The sequence below is a fragment of the Armigeres subalbatus genome, chromosome 2 (genome assembly GCF_024139115.2).
Source record: "Armigeres subalbatus isolate Guangzhou_Male chromosome 2, GZ_Asu_2, whole genome shotgun sequence".
Taxonomy (NCBI): Eukaryota; Metazoa; Arthropoda; class Insecta; order Diptera; family Culicidae; genus Armigeres; species Armigeres subalbatus.
In genome coordinates, this window is record NC_085140.1 from 346,034,249 (window position 1) to 346,052,505 (window position 18,257).

The window sequence follows — 18,257 nt, forward strand, 5'->3', positions numbered from 1 at the left end:
AATATTCAATAAATACAAACAGCCAAATGTAACTTTTTTTTTTGGAAATAGAGTATCGACAGGTATCCCCAGCAGGCTATTGCGCGGAGTTTCGAATTTTGATAAAATAAGATTTCTATTTGCCATATTTGCATTATTACAGCATAATATAAACAGTTTTCTATAAAATTCCATCGGAAGAACCTACCTCACGTTTTAATCATTGATTACAATGCATTGGAAATGCTATGAAAATTTTACAATTTTTAAAAAAATAAACGCGAGAGGGTCCATTATAGGAATATTTTGGGAGGTCCTTAATAGGAAAGAAGGACATCCCGAAACGGTCTACTATAGGACAAATTTAATCAGATCTTCAATTTCAGAAATGTTAATTTCAACGAATAACGTCTTGTATTTGGGTGTTTTACGTATATATGTGAATGGGGAGATGCAGAACTTAATAGATATCACACGAAATTAATATATTGAAAATGTCCACCCCTTATGGTAGGAAGATCAAAATACCGATACTAATAATTACTACTTAATAAATAATGTAGATTATTATTAATTAAATAAATTAAATTCAACGAAGTTAAACGGAGAATTTGTTATGGAATGCATTTCGACTGTTGTTGATATGGTGTGCTCTAAAAAAAGCCTCCTTCAGTAATATTAGTTTGTCATAAAGCACGGCGAAGAATTTGAGTTTTCACAGAAGATTTGAAAACTATGTTACGTGAAAATGCCATCTGCTTCTGAATCTGCCTCACAATCGATGTAAATACACAGCAAATAATTTGGAAAATTCAACGACGTGTAAAACTGCAGGTTACCCCATCAATCGAATTAACATTCGATATTCAATTAAATTTGATTGAATTTTACAAGCAAGCACCGTTTAAATTTATTTCGATTATAACGAATAGTGAAATCGAATGAATGTTACGTTTATTTGCATGCTCCAAATATGTGCATGAACATACATTTAAAATCACACCATATTTTTATCTGTGTACTGAACGTAATAAACAAGTTACAGGTAGCTCTCTTAATAAGGGACATTGGTGATCATCTTCAAATTACAGAGGAATTAGTAGTTTTGATCTAAATGAAGAAAACGACTACCACCACAGGTATAGACCTGAGGAAAGCTGTTGAGACCTGTATGAAAGAACTCTTATTTGAAAACTTAAGGCCTAACAACTGATGGAGCTCCGGAAATTATGGCGTTGTGACACTTGAAAATCAAGGCAAATTTGTTTATCTGTTAATCGATTGTTAATCAGCCACAAAAGTTAATTTGTGTTATTTCTCTGCACATTGCATTTATCACAAAAAAGAAGATTTATGTACAAAAACGATCAATATTCGTGTTTAGCAACGCTCGTAATTAAGAAAATCAACTTAACCACCACTAATTCCAAATTATGTTGACGAAAATGGAAGCAATCAATGCACAAGCTGCATTATCATGAATGGGTGAGTGGATTGGCCTTTGTATTAGATGTCACGAAACATCTCAATCGTCAACGACTTTCATTATCCAACATACAAACTATTGAAACAAAATTGAAACAATTTCCACATTTGATTTTTGTCCCGTAGAAAACAGTTTCGTAGTGATGGGCAAGCAGATGAAGCGAGTGATGGGTTGGAAACCCATTAGCGAACGAATCTGTGTGTTGAGGATACAGGGCAAATTCTTCAATTACAGCCTAATCAACATTTACGTACCGATAAACGACAAATCCGGCAACGTGAAGGACACGTTTTATGAATGTCTTGATAAAGCCTATGGAGAGAGTCCAAAGCATGACGTGAAAATTGTTATCGGAGACGCTAACGCTCAAGTCCGTCCCATAACTGGTAGGTAGAGCCTTCACTCCGCTACCAATGACAACGGCCTACGGCTAGTAAATTTCTCTGCTGCCAGAGGGATGGCCATCAGTAGCATCTACTTTGCACGAAAGAATATCCGAAAGCACACATGGAGACACCCTAATGGTGAAACTTGCAACCAGATAGACCATGTTCTAGTAGATGGGTGCCATGTCTCGGATGTTATCGATGTGCGGACATTCAGAGATCCGAACATTGACTCTGATCACTACCTCGTTGTCAGTAAAATTCGATCATGGTTGTCAACCGTATCGAACGAAAGATCACAGCGATCGATGCGTTACAATATCCAGCGATTGTCGGCGGAAGGAGTATCGGCTGAGTACCGCCAGAAGCTCGACGAACGGATATATGCAATCAACGTTAGCGACAACATCAACGATCTATGGGAGTCGATCCATGGAGCGGTGAGCACAACAGCACGAGAAGCGGTAGGCACTGCTCAGAGGTGACCCAGGACGGGTTGGTTCGATGTGGAGTGTCAGAGAGTGACAGACGAGAAGAACGTTGCCAGAAGCCGGATGTTGGTGTCGGGTACCCGATCGAATAGAGATCGGTACGAGGAAGCAAGAGCAAACGAAAAACGAACCTACCGCAGGAAGAAGAAAGAATATGAAGAACAAGTGATTAGCGAGGCGCAGGAAAAATGGAGCAGAATGATATGCGAAGGTTCTATGAGTCTGTCAATGGCGTGCGGAGAAAGACAGCGCCATCTCCCGTCATGTGCAATGACCAGCAAGTGAATTTGCTGACAGATAAAACCGAAGTGGCTGCCAGGTGGAAGCAACACTTCGAGACTTTGTTGAATAGTGGAAGTGACGGTGCATCGGTGAGCAGAATAAATATTAGAGACGACGGACAAGCTGAGGAGTCGCCTACACTAGATGAGGTTGAAAAAGCTGTTAAAGAGCTGAAAAACAATAAGGCTGAGCAGCTGCCATGTTTGAGAGCTGAAGTTCTGCACCATATTATGTCGAAAATATGGGAAGACGAGGAAATGCCTGCTAACTGGTTGGACGGCCTCATCTGTCCTCTCTTTAAGATAGGGCTCAGACTGGAGTGCGCCAATTACCGAGGAATAACCATCCGTAATTCGGCGTACAGAATTATGTCCCGTATTCTGTTCGACAGATTGAGACCGTTTGAAGAGTCCTTCGTCAGCAAATACCAAGCAGGTTTTCCTGAAGGCCGATCAAGGATGGATCAAATGTTTACCCTGAGACAAATCCTTGATAAATTCCGGGAGTACAACTTGCAGACACATCATCTGTTTATTGATTTCAAGGCGGCGTAAGATTCAGTGAAACGGAATGAATTATGACAAATTATGCTAGAACATGGTTTTCCGGCGACACTAATACGGCTGATTCGTATAACGTTGGACGGATTGAAATCAAGTGTAAGGGCTGCGGATAAAATATCTACTTCATTGAGGTAGAATCAATAAAGATAAATATCTTTGTAGCTCATTTTATTGATGATAACTTTTATCAATCAAATCTCTTAGCTTGTAACTGTGAACTAAGTTTATGTAATTAAGCTTGTCTCAAAACTCCTTGAATTGATTTTTTACGACATAACCAGTCGTGCTAGAGCGTATTTTCTTCGATTGAAAACTAATTAGATCTTTTCTACGAACTTACTCTATAAAAGCAACAACTTCAATGTAGTAACACTGAATGCGTGGGAGGTTGCAAATTGTAATGGACGTTGAAAAAGTGCATAATAAACTTACCGTATATACCGTCATCGAAGGTGACAAAGGGTCTAAAGAAAATTTAAATGGGTAACTGCTTCATGAAGTAGCTGGGAAAATTTCTTGAAAGCAGAAAAGTTTCATTATGCGACATCTTTTTAAACTGTTTTGTATTATTACCTACCTCAAGGTTATCTGTGAGACTCATAATCACCTGCGACGACGGTAACAATATTGAATAACTTTCCTGACAGTAATTGTAAAGTGTCACCGTGATATGCTATGGCAAGAATGGGTAGGACAGCAACATTATGAAAAGAATAATAGATAATTCGCGGAAGGAAGATAGGAAAATAATTACATGCGATAACATGAGTGCACTGCATTTTTTGCATATAATGTTGCTTTCTCATCTCCTAGATGACGTTAAAACTGTTATGCTGTGGGACAGTTATGCTTACAGAGGCAGTTTAGTGAAGTTAAATATAAAAATAAATAAAACCTTGTTTTTAACATGCTACTCGGTGTAATATTTAATTAAGATGTTTGCATGTGTGGATAAAGCCAAGCAGCGAAACAGTGAAACATGTTTTCTTTTCGTTATGGGACGTTCTCGATAACAACCAACCATCCTCCACATGAATATCAAATAAAATTCATATTAAAATAACATTTATATGTGGTCTCGAATAAGCACTTATTTAATATGAGTAGTATTGCACCTTACAACACATGATTCTTCTCATTATAGTAGTCACAATGTTCGTTTCCTTCCGTTCTATCTTCTTCTTCCTCAATCGCTCTATGTTACAACTGGAACTTGGCCTACTTTTCAACAGTGTTCTATTAGCATTTCCACAGTTAATAATTGAAAGATTCTCTATGTCTGCCAATTGCATGAGTATGTATTTTGTCTGGCAACTACAATGGACACACAATGCCGGAACGTTTTCCATTGCCGGATTGGCAATCCTACGCCTTCGCTTGCAAGGTTATCTGGAGATCCTACCCTTTCTATACAGGTGTATTATTGCTCATTATTTGAAATTGGAACAACTTAATTTTCCATGTTCGACAGGTCGATATGTTCTTCCTCGAGAAAATGAACACATGCCGTTGTATTCCTACACTCCTTTATCTGATTATTCTTGTCTTCGTTACAAGTCAATTCAATTACGCTAAATGGCTCTACTGGGATTAAATTATGCAAAAGATAAAAAATAATCCAATCTGATAAATTAAACCGACAATCGTGAGAGACAACATCACTAGCCCAATTGACTTTACGCGCTTCCATTACCTACGCCCATCATACATACGACGATCTGGGTGAAAATGGTAATAACTAACTTGTGAAAATGGTAATAACTAGACTTGTGCGTCGATTGGAAGCGACTTTTCCCGTCAACAATTTTATTATTATTATTATTTTTCTTTAGCTTATTTTAGGTGAACTTTCCTAAAGAACGCATATCTTTCGAAGCAACTAATCTTAAAAAAATCAAAAACAAAAATTTTAAAAAAGTTTGTCAAGCCAAAACTTAATAAAGGTGTCAAAATACATGGGTTCTTTGGAAAAGTTGTTGTAAATGTAACAAGCATCATCTCATCTCGAAATGGAAAAAGAACCATTTTTTTATCTTTTTTTATCTTTTGGCTAACATGCGTAATCACCGTTGGGAAAAAATCACAAAAATAAGAGACAATCTTATCTATTTTTCGTTATTTTTATTTTGATGTGATGATGAATGTGGGAGCCATGAGATGATAAACCGGAAAAGTAATCCTATACAAACGCACGGTATGATACTCAGAGGCAGGGCCGGATTTAGCCGGAAGGGGGCCCCGGGGCCAACGGTATGTGGGCCCCCAAAATGTACAAAAAACGGTTGGTTTTGGTACATAAAATTTGTGGTGGCCAGGGGCCACGCCCCCCCGGCCCCCCTATAAATCCGGCCTTGCTCAGAGGTTTGTGTCAAAGAATAATAACCTCTGATTGAAATAGTACTCCCTCTTCATATTATGAAAATAATGTCTTTATTCGACTTATTGAATATAGGGGAACGGTTCGCCAATTAATCTTATAGCTCCTATTTCCATCCCATCAAAAACAAAGCAATGGAAAGGAATTTGGTTTGTTTATTATTTTTGTGATTCTTTGTTTAGCGATGAGATGGATATATGTACAGTGAGATGGAGATCGGAACGGTTCCTCTACTTCCCAACTATCAAGAGCATTTTCATTACGAGTGTTCGCGGCTTACAGGTCTATTAATAATCGGAAAATTTTATTGAAGCCGACTATGTTTTAATCTGATATCTGATTATCAGACATTGCTCCCAGAGGAGGACTTGACAACAACCAACATCAAAGCTTCAGTATGTACAATAATATGTAGGTTCATATGTATGCATAATTCTGCCTCTCTCGCGTGCGTGTTAAACTGTAATTTGCCAGTGCTTTATCATTTCACGGTATAGGACGTGAAAAAGAGACATTTTGCTTGCTTTCTATGTATTCGATAGCAAGTTTGTTTATATCTGCAACAGTTTTAACAAGCAGGCCGGCACCGGTCTTTCAAACTAATCATAGTCAACTGAAAATGTTGAAAATATTCCAAGCATTGAGGGATATTTTCGGTCGGATTGAGGGGGCTATTTTAAATTTGTTTTTGGATGTTTTTAAAATAATCATATTTTCTAACAAAAATCTGAAGGGTTTTATACAAGACAAGACCGCCCGACGTAAACTGCGTGTAACATTTTGGTGAAATGAGAATTTCAGTGCCAATTATCAATTATGTGCCTTTCCAATCCCTAACAGCAACAAAGCTAACATCAGAATCTAAGAAAATTTTATTTCGCCAACGTCAGCCACTCGATGATTTCTCGCTCTTCATTTGAATAAATTTGTTGCATCGTCTTCATCCGACGGGCGATTTTGATATCACTACCGATGGCAAATTTCTCTTTTGTTTTTTTTTGTGTTGTACCTTCTTGACAAAAAATTATCTCGGATCACCCTTCTCTAGTATAAAGTGGTGGTCCTAGAAAGAACTGATTTATTTTCAATAATGTTCATGCAAAGCAAATGCTGGGTAAAGTGTACCATTGATACTTCGCGTACCTGAAGGAATAAAATAGACCCTATCTCGCGGTCCTTAGCTTCTTACCCAGCAACTCCTATCCCTACCTCCCCGTGGTGCCGGCCGGGATACGAGCAACCTTAGGAAAGATCGGGTAATCAACCCCGGTGGGAGCTATGGTCGTATGCTGACAGGGAAGGGGGGTTTGCTTCTCTCCGGAGGTGCAAATCTTACTAAGCGTCTGTTCTCCATGTCAGGATCGGCTCACAACAGCGTCTGTTCTCCATGTTAGGGGCGGCTGATCATCGTCCGAGTGCCAGCGAGGGACTCTAAACTAAACTGTGCACACCATGTTGCATTGTGTCAGCATCGAGAAAACAGCCCCTTCAACGCGATGTAGGTAGCGCAACCCTGGTAAGGTAGATTCCATAGTTACCAATAAAGGCAAAAGTAGAGCAAACGGATTGATTCAACGGCAACAGAACCGGCAACGAATAAAGGACAACGATTGGAAAGTCGGATCTTGGCTCGTGCGCTGCAGAAGGTCGGCGTGAGTGTGGCATCAATCCAGGAAATACGGTGGCCCAGAACTGGAGATCGCGAATTCCGAGCGGTGGATCCCATCGTGAACACTTCATTCAAGTACCACATCTACTGTAGCGGCGGTGATAGAGCAGAACGAGAAGTTGGCTTCATGGTGATCGGGGAGCAGATGAAGCGTGTTATCCGGTGGAAGCCGATCAGCGACCGCATTTGCGTGTTGAGAATGAAGGGCAAATTCTTCAACTATAGCCTAATCGGCATCTGTGCCCCAACGAACGATAAGCCTGATGACGTGAAGGATGAGTTCTATGAGAGCCTTGATAAAGCCTACGGAGAGTGCCCAACACACGATGTAAAGATTGTCATCGGGAATTGCGCAGATCGGAAGAGAAAGTTTCTTTCGCCCTGTCATTGGCACGGAAAACCATCATTCTGCTACCAACGATAATGGTCTACGACTTGTAACCTTTGCTAGAGGGATGGCAATCAGCAGTACCTATTTCGCTCATGAGAATATCCGTAAACACACCTGGCAACATCCGAGTGGAGACACTTGCTCACAGATAGACCACGTGCTGGTCGACGGACGACATTTCTCGGATGTTATAGATGTAAGGTTCTTCAGAGGTCCGAACATCGACTCGGATCACTACCTTGTAGTTGCAAAAATTCGGGCGCGACTCTCCAGCGTCACAAATTCACGAAACAACAGAACGATGCGTTTCAATATCCAACGCTTGTCAGTTGAAGGTGTTGCTGAACAGTACCACCAGAAGCTGGACGAGCGGATAGGAGATGCCACCGGATCTGGCGACGTCAACAGATTGTGGGAACATATCCACGAAGCTGTGACTACAACAGCGCAGGAAGTGTTAGGCACTGCACAGCGACGCTAACGAAATGGTTGGTTTCCCGAGCAAAGGCAAATAACTGAAATGATACCAAACTGATAACACGATTAGTTATCCTTATTATCAACTTGATATTTAGTTATCAATCATGTGATTAACTGATAACTGAATAATAACAAAATTTATTATCAATACAAATTCAGTATTTTCTTCTAAATTTTGCGTCGTTCAGATATCGGGCTGAGCATTCTATTCTTTCAAACATATTATACAGCGCATAAAAAAATCTACTCTATGCATCCAAAAATAAGCGCCAAGTAGTCGCCTAAGAAAAATATACCTGTAGCAAAAAAGCTAGTTTGATGATTTTGAAAATTTGATCGCCACGTGGTGGTTTGTAGCGATGAATGCCAGATCTGTAGAAGCTTTTAAAAAATGATCACGAAAGATGCCATTTTGTTGCAAGGCACAATACTAACTTCTGCTAAATGTATCCGGCGTATGCTATAAATAGTGTGACAAGAGCTGTTTCCAAACACTGAACTGAAATTTTCGTCTAAGCAGACGGTGACTTTCTTCGTTACTAACGATATCCACTGATTTGTTTATTTCTCTGTCAACAAAGAAATTTTCACAAAAGTTGAAATTTTCCTGGTTGTTTTATACTATCCTTATTAACTTCATTACTTTCATTTCAGGTGTCGTTGACTAATGAAATATGTATCTGAGAGCCAAGCGTTGTAGTTTAATAAGAACTTTAAATGGCCTTGCAGCTTCCGGAACATGTGATCCAAGGGCGTGTGCTAATTCAGGAACGTTGAATAGTCTTACTAACCGCAATATAATTGGTCTTGGGATCCACAGTGCTTATGTATATGGGGAAGCGGAAAATTTAACTGGAAGTGTCAGATAATCAAGAAATTGCAACGATCTGGTGTGTTGTGGAGAAAACAATCATGCTCGCACTTTACTCGATCTAGCAATGTGCTCAACCAAAGTCTAATTGCTCAATTATTGACAGTTTAAACGCAAACGAGCAGGATCATCTGCAGTCAAACCTCCAATAGTCGATGTTGAACGGACTCATGGGAATATGAGATATGAAATAGAAAATCCTTTGGAAGGTGTTTGAATGGATTATCACAATAGCCCAATTATATGTTTAACTAGTCGACCCGGCAGACATTGTAGGCGAAAATGCGCGTTGTGGACTAGGTACCCATACGAAATTTTCATTCGAATCCTAATTCCGGGGGGCCATTGCCCCGGGCCCCCACATAACCTCATGTACCAAAATCAACCTTTTCGTACATTTGGGGCCCCACGAAAACTGTCCGGCCCTGGAACCACCGAATAACAACATTTTTTCACGGATTAATGCTTCCTGGGATCAGCAGTGTTTATGTTTATATATGCATATGAAAACATGAAACGTTTCACTGTGAAATGCAAGGTTGTGGTTTAGTTTGAAACTATAACCGAAATCGATTTATAGCATGGCGCTGCTAGTAATTGTTTTAAAACCTAATGATTGATAATATTCGAGAGAAAAACTAACCTAAGCCTATTATTTAATTGGTCACAACTGAAAACAAAATGTATTCAATAAAAGGACGACGAACCGTATTTATCCTAACTGATTGCTGATTCGCTATTTTGAATTCATTTCGGTTATCATTTTTGTTAAGTTGACTTGTAATTCAACCAGAATGATAACAATTCTAGTTATCAATATAACTGGATAATTAAGTTTGTTATTAATAAGTTATTCTGCTTTGCACTCTGTCCAGCCGACTGTTATTTACATAAATGGTTATGGCATCATGATTTGATTATAAATAGTCTTCAGTAAATGCGAGATCGTAGAAAGCATAGTGCTTTTCTCTCCAGCTCCTCAAGAAAGCCTCAAGGGTGAGTGCCTAGAGACGACGCCGTACAATCACTCGATTTGAGTTCGAATCCCAGTGAATGCCAACATTTTTTCAATGCGTAACGAAGTCGGCAAAGAAGATTTAACTATTTTGGTCGATAAAACAGTAATGGCTGATAACTAAATTAGTTATTTGAGTTAATAACATGTATAACAAAATGTGTTATCAATTTGGTATCAGTGATAACCTAATTTGTTTTCAGGTAGTTATTTCAGGAACAAAATTCTGGTATCATTTTTGTTATGTTGGCTGTTAATTCAGCCAAAATGATAACAAGTTCAGTTATCAATATATTTGATAACCAGATAATAGAATTTGTTATCAATTAGTTATTCATTTTTGCTCGGGTTGATGAGGAGTGCCAGCGAGTGACGGACGAGAAAAATGTTGCTAGGAGTCGAATGCTAGTGGCTCGTAGCCTTACCAACAGAGAGCGGTACAGTGTAGAATGCGCAGAAGAGAAACGAATCCACCGCAGAAAAAAAGGCAACACGAAGAGAGTGTGATAGCTGAAGCGTAGGAGAACATGGATAGAAACGATATGCGGAGGTTTTACGTAACTGTCAAAGGCGCGCGACATAAGACTGCGCCAGTGCCCGCCATGTGCAATGACCGAGAGGGGAATTTGCTGACAGACAAGACTATGGTGGCAGCCAGGTGGAAGGAGCACTTTGAATATATGTTGAAAGGTGAAAATGAAGGTGTATTAAGGAGCAGGATGGACATAATCGGCAAACTACCAACGCTGGGCGAGGTTAAGAAGGCTCTAAACGAGCTGAAAAACAGTAAAGCTGCTGGGAAGGACAAGATCCCGGTTGAGCATCTCAAACACGGAAGTGAGTAGCTGCATCAATCAATCCACCACATTATCCAGAAAATATGGGAGGATGAAGAACTGCCTGCCGGCTAGTTGAAGGCTCCATATGCCCAATCTACTTATAAGAAAGGGCACAGACTAGACTTTGTTAATTACAGAGGGATCACCCTTCTGAACTTGGCGTATAAAATCCTGTCGCGTATCCTGTTTAACAGACTGAGACCGCTTGAGGAGTCCTTCGTTGGCGAATACCAGTCAGGTTTTCGTGAGGGCCGATCAACGACGGATCAGATGTTTAGCCTGCGGATGATCCTTGATAAATTCCGAGAGTACAACTTGCAGACTCACCATTTGTTCATTGATTTCAAAGCAGCGTACGATTCAGTGAAGAGAAATGAGCTGTGGCAGATAATGTCCAAACATGGTTTTCCGGCGAAACTGATTAGACTGATATGTGCAACGCTGGATGGCTCGAAATCAAGTATTCGGATTGCAGACGAAGTGTCAACCTCGTTTGTGACCTTAGACGGATTGAAGCAGGGTGATGCACTTTCGAATTTATTGTTCAACATTGCACTCGAAGGTGCTATTAGGAGATCTGGCGTGCAGAGGAACGACACTATCATCACTTGGTCGCATATGCTCCTGGGCTTTGCGAACGACATCGTCCTTATTGGAATCTTATTGGTCGCAGAGCAGTAGTGGAAGCTTTTGTCTCACTGAAGAGGGAGGCGGGGAGGATAGGCTTAACCATTAACTCTACCAAGACAAAGTGCATGATGGCAGGTAGAGATAGGGGAAGACCTAGTGGTGTTGGTGCAGAGGTAGTGCTTGATGAGGATGTGTTTGGAGTTGTTGAAGAATTTGTTTATTTTGGAATGCTTGTGACATGTGACAATGACGTTTCCCGTGAAGTGAAAAAACATATTGCTGCTGCGGATAGGGCCTTTTACGGATTACGTAACCAGCTTAGGTCCCGCAACAGGCAGACGGAAACGAAATTTGCTCTATACAAAACTCTGATTCTACCAGTGACCCTTTATGGACATGATGCAAGGACATTAAAAGAAGCGGACCGGAGAGCTTTCGGGTTTTTGAGCGAACAGTGCTGCGTACAATACTCGGAGGGAAACTAGAAAATGGTGTGTGGCGGCGCAGACGTATGAATCATGAGCTGTATCAAGTATACAAAGAAGAAAATATTGTGAATAAAATACGCCAGACTTCAGTTGGCTGGTCACTTAGTGCGAATGTCGCAAGAAAGAATAGCGAAAACAATATTTAACAGAGAACCAGATAGGGGCCAGCGGCTTCGTGGAAGGCCACGAACACGCTGGCTGCACGCGTGCAGACAAAAGATAGGAAACTAACATGATGTGTAGTGCCTCCCCGAGTCTTAAAATTGTAGAACATTTCTTTTATCTTCTTATTGGCATTTCATCCCTTACTGGGACATTGCCGACTCGCTGCTTAGGGTTCATTCAGCACTTCCACAGTTATTAACCGCGAGGTTTCTAATCCAAGTTACCATTTTTGCATTCGTATATCATGAGGCTTATACGATGATACTTTTATGCCCAGGGAAGTCGAGACAATTTCCAAACCGCAAAAATGCCTTGACCGGCATCGAGACGAGAATCGAACCCAACCACCCTCAGCATGGTCTTGCTTTATTGCCGCACATCTTACCGCCAGGCATTCATATTGATGATATTCACCAGTACTTTAAATAACCGGTTGTTTTTCGTGAAGCGCATCTTTGTCACCTCACCTCACATCTTGTCTCCACCTGGGACTGCACAATGTTAATTTCCAAATGAACATCAGTCAGTGAGAATTTATTTAGATTTCGTAAAGCTAAACACATTTTTGGTTTATTCCCGACGTTTAATTTAGACGCCGTTTCAGCGTCAAAAGTCAATATTTTTGTGGGCGAATATGTTTTTTTACGAAAGCAATGGCAATTTCCAGTGCCAAACATTTGATTGAGTCTATGATGATGATGATGATACTACCATCTATTGTAGCAAGGCACCTGCCGATAGCACTGGCCATATCTAACAAACGATTTGATCATGATTATATTATTGTTTGTATTTCATTAAGCTCCTGTATGAAGGGCCAAAAATGGGTGGGGTGCTTCCATAAGCAGAGACACTTATGCGAATCCACGGGATGAATAGAGAATCTCCTTCCAGAAGAAAGTTAGTACAGACAATAATATAACCTAGCCCTCGTTTCCCAGATTGACCCAATAGATGGGGAGAAGAACCCGCCCTTTATCCACGAGATGTTAACAATAGGAAGTTGGCGATTCCACTATTCTTATCCAAATCACTTCAATCAGGTGCCCTGATGTTTTTTTTTGTTTGGTAATAATCATATGGTTTCAATATAATTTGGTAAATATCAAGATTTTTTTTATGTACAGGATATCCGACACCGTCAGGAGATGGAAATAACCAGCGCGGGGGGGAAACATACATTTTCAGTGCAAAACGTAAACAAACGAGCATAAATTCCATACAAAAATCCAAGATGGCTGAGTTGGGGATATTGACAAGTCGGATAACCTGTACATAAAAAAATCTTGGTAAATATATATATAATATATATAATGGAATTTTCTCACCAAGTTTCAATTCGCATATCCTGGATGAAGGAGGACCTTTCTTCAACACCAGCTAGTTTTGGATTTAAGCTGTCTTCAGAGATATAAAACCGATAGTTCGGAATATTCTTCATTCTGGTTCAAAGATCGATAAATAGACTTCTGGGTTTCTGAAAAGATGTAATAAAAAGACGGATGGCAGTATCATAGATGAGCGTCATGACATGAGCATCTTGATTAAAATGAATGTGCGTATTAACGATGCAGGATTATTTCCATAATTAAAAATAAGTTCCTAGCTTTTTGGCAGCACGGTGCGGCTAGAAGTTTTTCGGCCGACGTGATTTTTAGTTCGGTTTGAGGATACATTTCTAACTTGGAATGGATTAGAATTGGATTTAAAATGAATTTGGATTGAACTTACATTAGGTTTGGATTGGGTTTCGAACGGATTTGGATTCAATTTTGGAATTTGTTTGATTTAGATTAGGAATGAATTGAAATTCGATTGGATTTAAAATAAATTCGCAATGCATGTGAATTGAATTTAAAAAGGATTTGGATTAGGTTTCGATTGTATTTAGAAAGATTTGAAAATGGAACTGGAATATATTAAAATTGGCTTCAGATTGGATTTGGAATGGATTATAATTGGATTTGGAATGGATTTCATTGCATTTGGATTGACTTTAGATCAGTTTTGAATTGAATTTGGTTTAGGTTTAATCTGGAGTATATTAGGTATGGTTATGGGTTGGAATTGGTTTGGACTGGAATTGGGTTTGGTTTGGAATTTAATTAAACTTTGAATTGACTTCGTATTGCATTTGAATTGGATTGGCTTTGGAATGAATTATTGGATCAGAATTGGATTTGACTTGAATTTGAATTGGATTTGGAACAGGTTTGAAAAGGATTTAGATCGAATTTGAAAAGGGTTTGGATTATATTTGAATTGGATTGGAATGGGTCTGGAGTAGATTTAAAATGGATAAGAATTTAATGGAATTTGTAATGGATATGGATTTGGTCCGAGTTTGATAAGATGTGGCTTGGGTTTGAAATGAAAAGGGATTGGATTTGGATAAAATTCGGAATAAGCTTAGCTTAGCTTATACTGACTGTACATATTAATGGTTCCTACTCCAGATTGAATAAAAGGAAGATATTCATCAAATAATACTAAATAATAAAATAATAATATCAGTAATTGTAATTGTAATTGTAATTTATCAGCCTTCACCCTGGCAGACACTGTCCGCCCATCTACACTTAAGTTAGGTGAAGACCTACCAAGCCTTCACCGTTAGCATGCGCTAGACCGTATAGTACACCGCTTTCCAACCACAAGCAGGCGCTGGGCTTAACCAGTCCCACAAGTGTCGGGTACATTAAGGCCCAAATTACCGTAATCCAGTCATTGACAAGAAAGCAGCCACGTGCTTGTACCACCCCCAGGAAAAAAATCCGCCCACTGAGGAGAAAATGCATTCCCCAGCTGAATCGGGGAAGCACTCTTGTTTTAAAACTACATCAACATATAGTGGTGACTTCAATACATCCGTGGGATGCTTCATTTGGATGAATTTCGTAATATTATTTGAAAAAACTGCCTTTTGCAGAAAATATTGCAAAGTTAAAAAAATATTTTTCCAGGAGGGGAAACCGTCGATTTACTCTCACGCTCTCTTATACTTTGCAGATACTCGAAAATCATCGTTCAGTGTTGCGTGTTGATTTGTTCTATATGTTATGCTTGTTTTCTCGAATATGTACGTAAACATCAAGCAATAATCTATGAAAATGATGCTTTTCATGTTATATACTGACACTAAATATTAGATGTGAGCCAGATCTGTAAAAACGCAAGCATTCATAAGCAACGCAGGTTATTTATTGTGTTGATAATGTAATGTAATGCTAAAATAATAATGTAATGCTAAAACGGCATCACTTTTCATGTACACAGAGAGAAGACCGATCATATGGTCATGTAAACAATCCATTGAATCTGGACGAACATTTGAGAAGGTAGTCAACTGCATCATAATTTTACATTCATGTAAAATGCATGTAGGAAATTGTGTAATTAGGAGAAGGATGCACAACAAATCAATCTCAGATGCATTTTTGAGGTTGTTTATGCGTATCACTATAATCTGTGCGCTGTACAGGTATTGAAAAGGACGTTAATATTTTGTGGAAATATATAGAGTTTGATACCTTTTGAAATGTTTGTGTACTTTGTACAAAATCAGATCTGAGCGAATGAGTAGGCTCTCCGCAAAAAAAAGAAGCGAACAGCAAGAAAAAGAAGTTGATTTGATGTATGACATTTGAACCTTAAAGAAAGAGAATTGACAGGAAAGGGAAAGATTAGTGGAGAAGAGTTGCGTTTGCTGAAACGAGACAAATGAATTATGATTAGTATGGTAATTGTGCACCACGGAGGGATGCTAGTCCTTGGATCCCTAGATGTTCGATTCCACGCCTTTCTTTCAACCGATATCTGTAACTCCGTCTATGTTTGGTGGCAGTATACTCTTTTTGTTCATATGGATGTTCATTTTCTTCAAATGGCGATCGTCTGTAATAAACATAATAAAAGGGCCTCCGCCATTTGACCCTGGAATATTAATAACTTGAAAACCAATATAAGAGACACCTTTTCCCAAACTCATCCGTACCAAATCGTAAGCTACAGTGGAGTTCCAGCAAATGAACGTTGCTTTCATTGGTTTTAACACCTACGACGATGGACGGAAATACTTGCCGTTTCGCTACCAGATTATTTGCCTAAACATCACCAAAGTCTGTTTATATTAAACACTTATGTTATATCCAAAGGATTCGATGTAATTTTATCAATTTTGTCGAGAATTGAAACATATTTGGAGCAGCACGTTCGTTTCTGAAAGAATCAGCTGTCATGTGAATGGAACGTTTCGGTAGTTCGTCAAGTATTTTAGAAGTACACTAGAACATTTACGTGCACATGCTTTAATAAATCATGTTTACTTTAGTTATCCAAGCTCGATCCCAACTACCCCGAAGCAGCTATTACTGTAGTAATAACGCATCGAATCGGGGAATTCATGCAATATAACGCAGAGTTTAAACCCTCTCTTGCGTTATGTAATATCCACTAAAACAAAGCTCCTAAGAAATTGATGCGTGAAAAATAAATAAAAGTTATCAGATTGCATAAGCAAAAGTTTATATTTTAAGTTGATCCGTTTAGTGTCAACCGGTGGATACCTGTTCTAAACACTCATTTGTTTCAAGTTCTATTTCACGCAAGCCCCCCACATTATATAATAATGAGTGCTGACAACTCAAGATACTTAAGATCATGAGCAGAACGGAGGTAGGCATAACTTCTAGGGATCAACCACCACCAATAAAATAATAATATCAGTAATTGCACGAATATTCCAATAAAAACTAATCCATAGAGTTCGTATATATTTGCTGTGCGGCCCTCAATACTGGTTGAGACATTGAAGAAGAAGAAAAGACTCAGAAAACTTGACATATTACTCCTGAATACCACCGAGTACAATGTGTTCATATACGGAAAGTGATTCAGTAATCTAATCCTTTCTAAGACATTGGGTTCATTTCTTAGTATTATCTTGCTCATTAATATTGTCACAATGAGTTAAATAAATTTAAAACAAAACTTTTTTAAACCACCTTCGTCCAGCAGTGATTTTTAAAACAGATATCGCTTCTTACATTGACCTTTTCAACTAACGAAATATCTTGATCCAACTGTATCTGTAACTGTTGATAATATTCAGAAAATGAGATGCTGACTTTTATATTCCATAAAGCAAAGTTTGATTCGTATTTTTTGTAATGGATACGCATTGGATACGAAACATATTGAATCTTATGGAATGATCGGGTGGATTTGACGACATAAATGGTGGTAGACACGATTCCCGAGCTAGAGCACATAGCTATCGCATTATTCGTTGAAGAATTCATACTACATATTACGATAGGAATAATTTAGAAAAAATCTATACTATTGAACACCATGTCGGTGAACAAGGCACAAGGCAAAAATGAAAGCATATAAATAATAATCTAACTCTGAATCTGAAAACAAAAAACATGGCATATGAATATTATAAACATTTAGTGTTCAATGCAAGATTGAATGCATTTGCTATAATGATTATGGTAGATATAAATTATGAAAAATATAAAAACTTGCCGAAGTTGTTCTTCATACCATCACATGCATTACCAAATTGTATTCCTTCCTAACCATTTTCGTCCAATGGTAATCTTGTCATGATATTACCCCAAGTGCACCTTGTAGGTATTTGTTCATTCATCAACGCAGTCCATCGGTCGAAGAATTTTTTTGAGAAGGCTGTTCCAAATGGTTTATCCTTACGTGCCGCTAGCATGCCTTTGGTGCGGTTATTCATATCCTACACATACACCTTGTCGATTGTTGGTAGATTGTTGGTAGATCTCCACTTTTGTTCAATATTGAATTTAAAATTGACATAACATCAGCACGAAAATTTTCACGTCCGCTTGCACCCATAGCATACTACGTTTTTTCCCAAACATTTGATTGAGTCTATGAGGTAGAAACTGAGGTTTGTCAAAATTCAAGAAGAAGATGCTTCATGAATGTGAATATTTTATGCTCTGATATCCATATTTCAAAAAAGTGGTGTTATTATGTTGCCGGCAAAGCACCTTTAAGCTGGTCTTTAGCTCTTGGGGAACAACGTACCACGCGTCGTCGAATCAGCATTCTTAAATCGCATGGCATGAAGCCGTATCTACATTGTAGGTAAGTCCCACTAGTT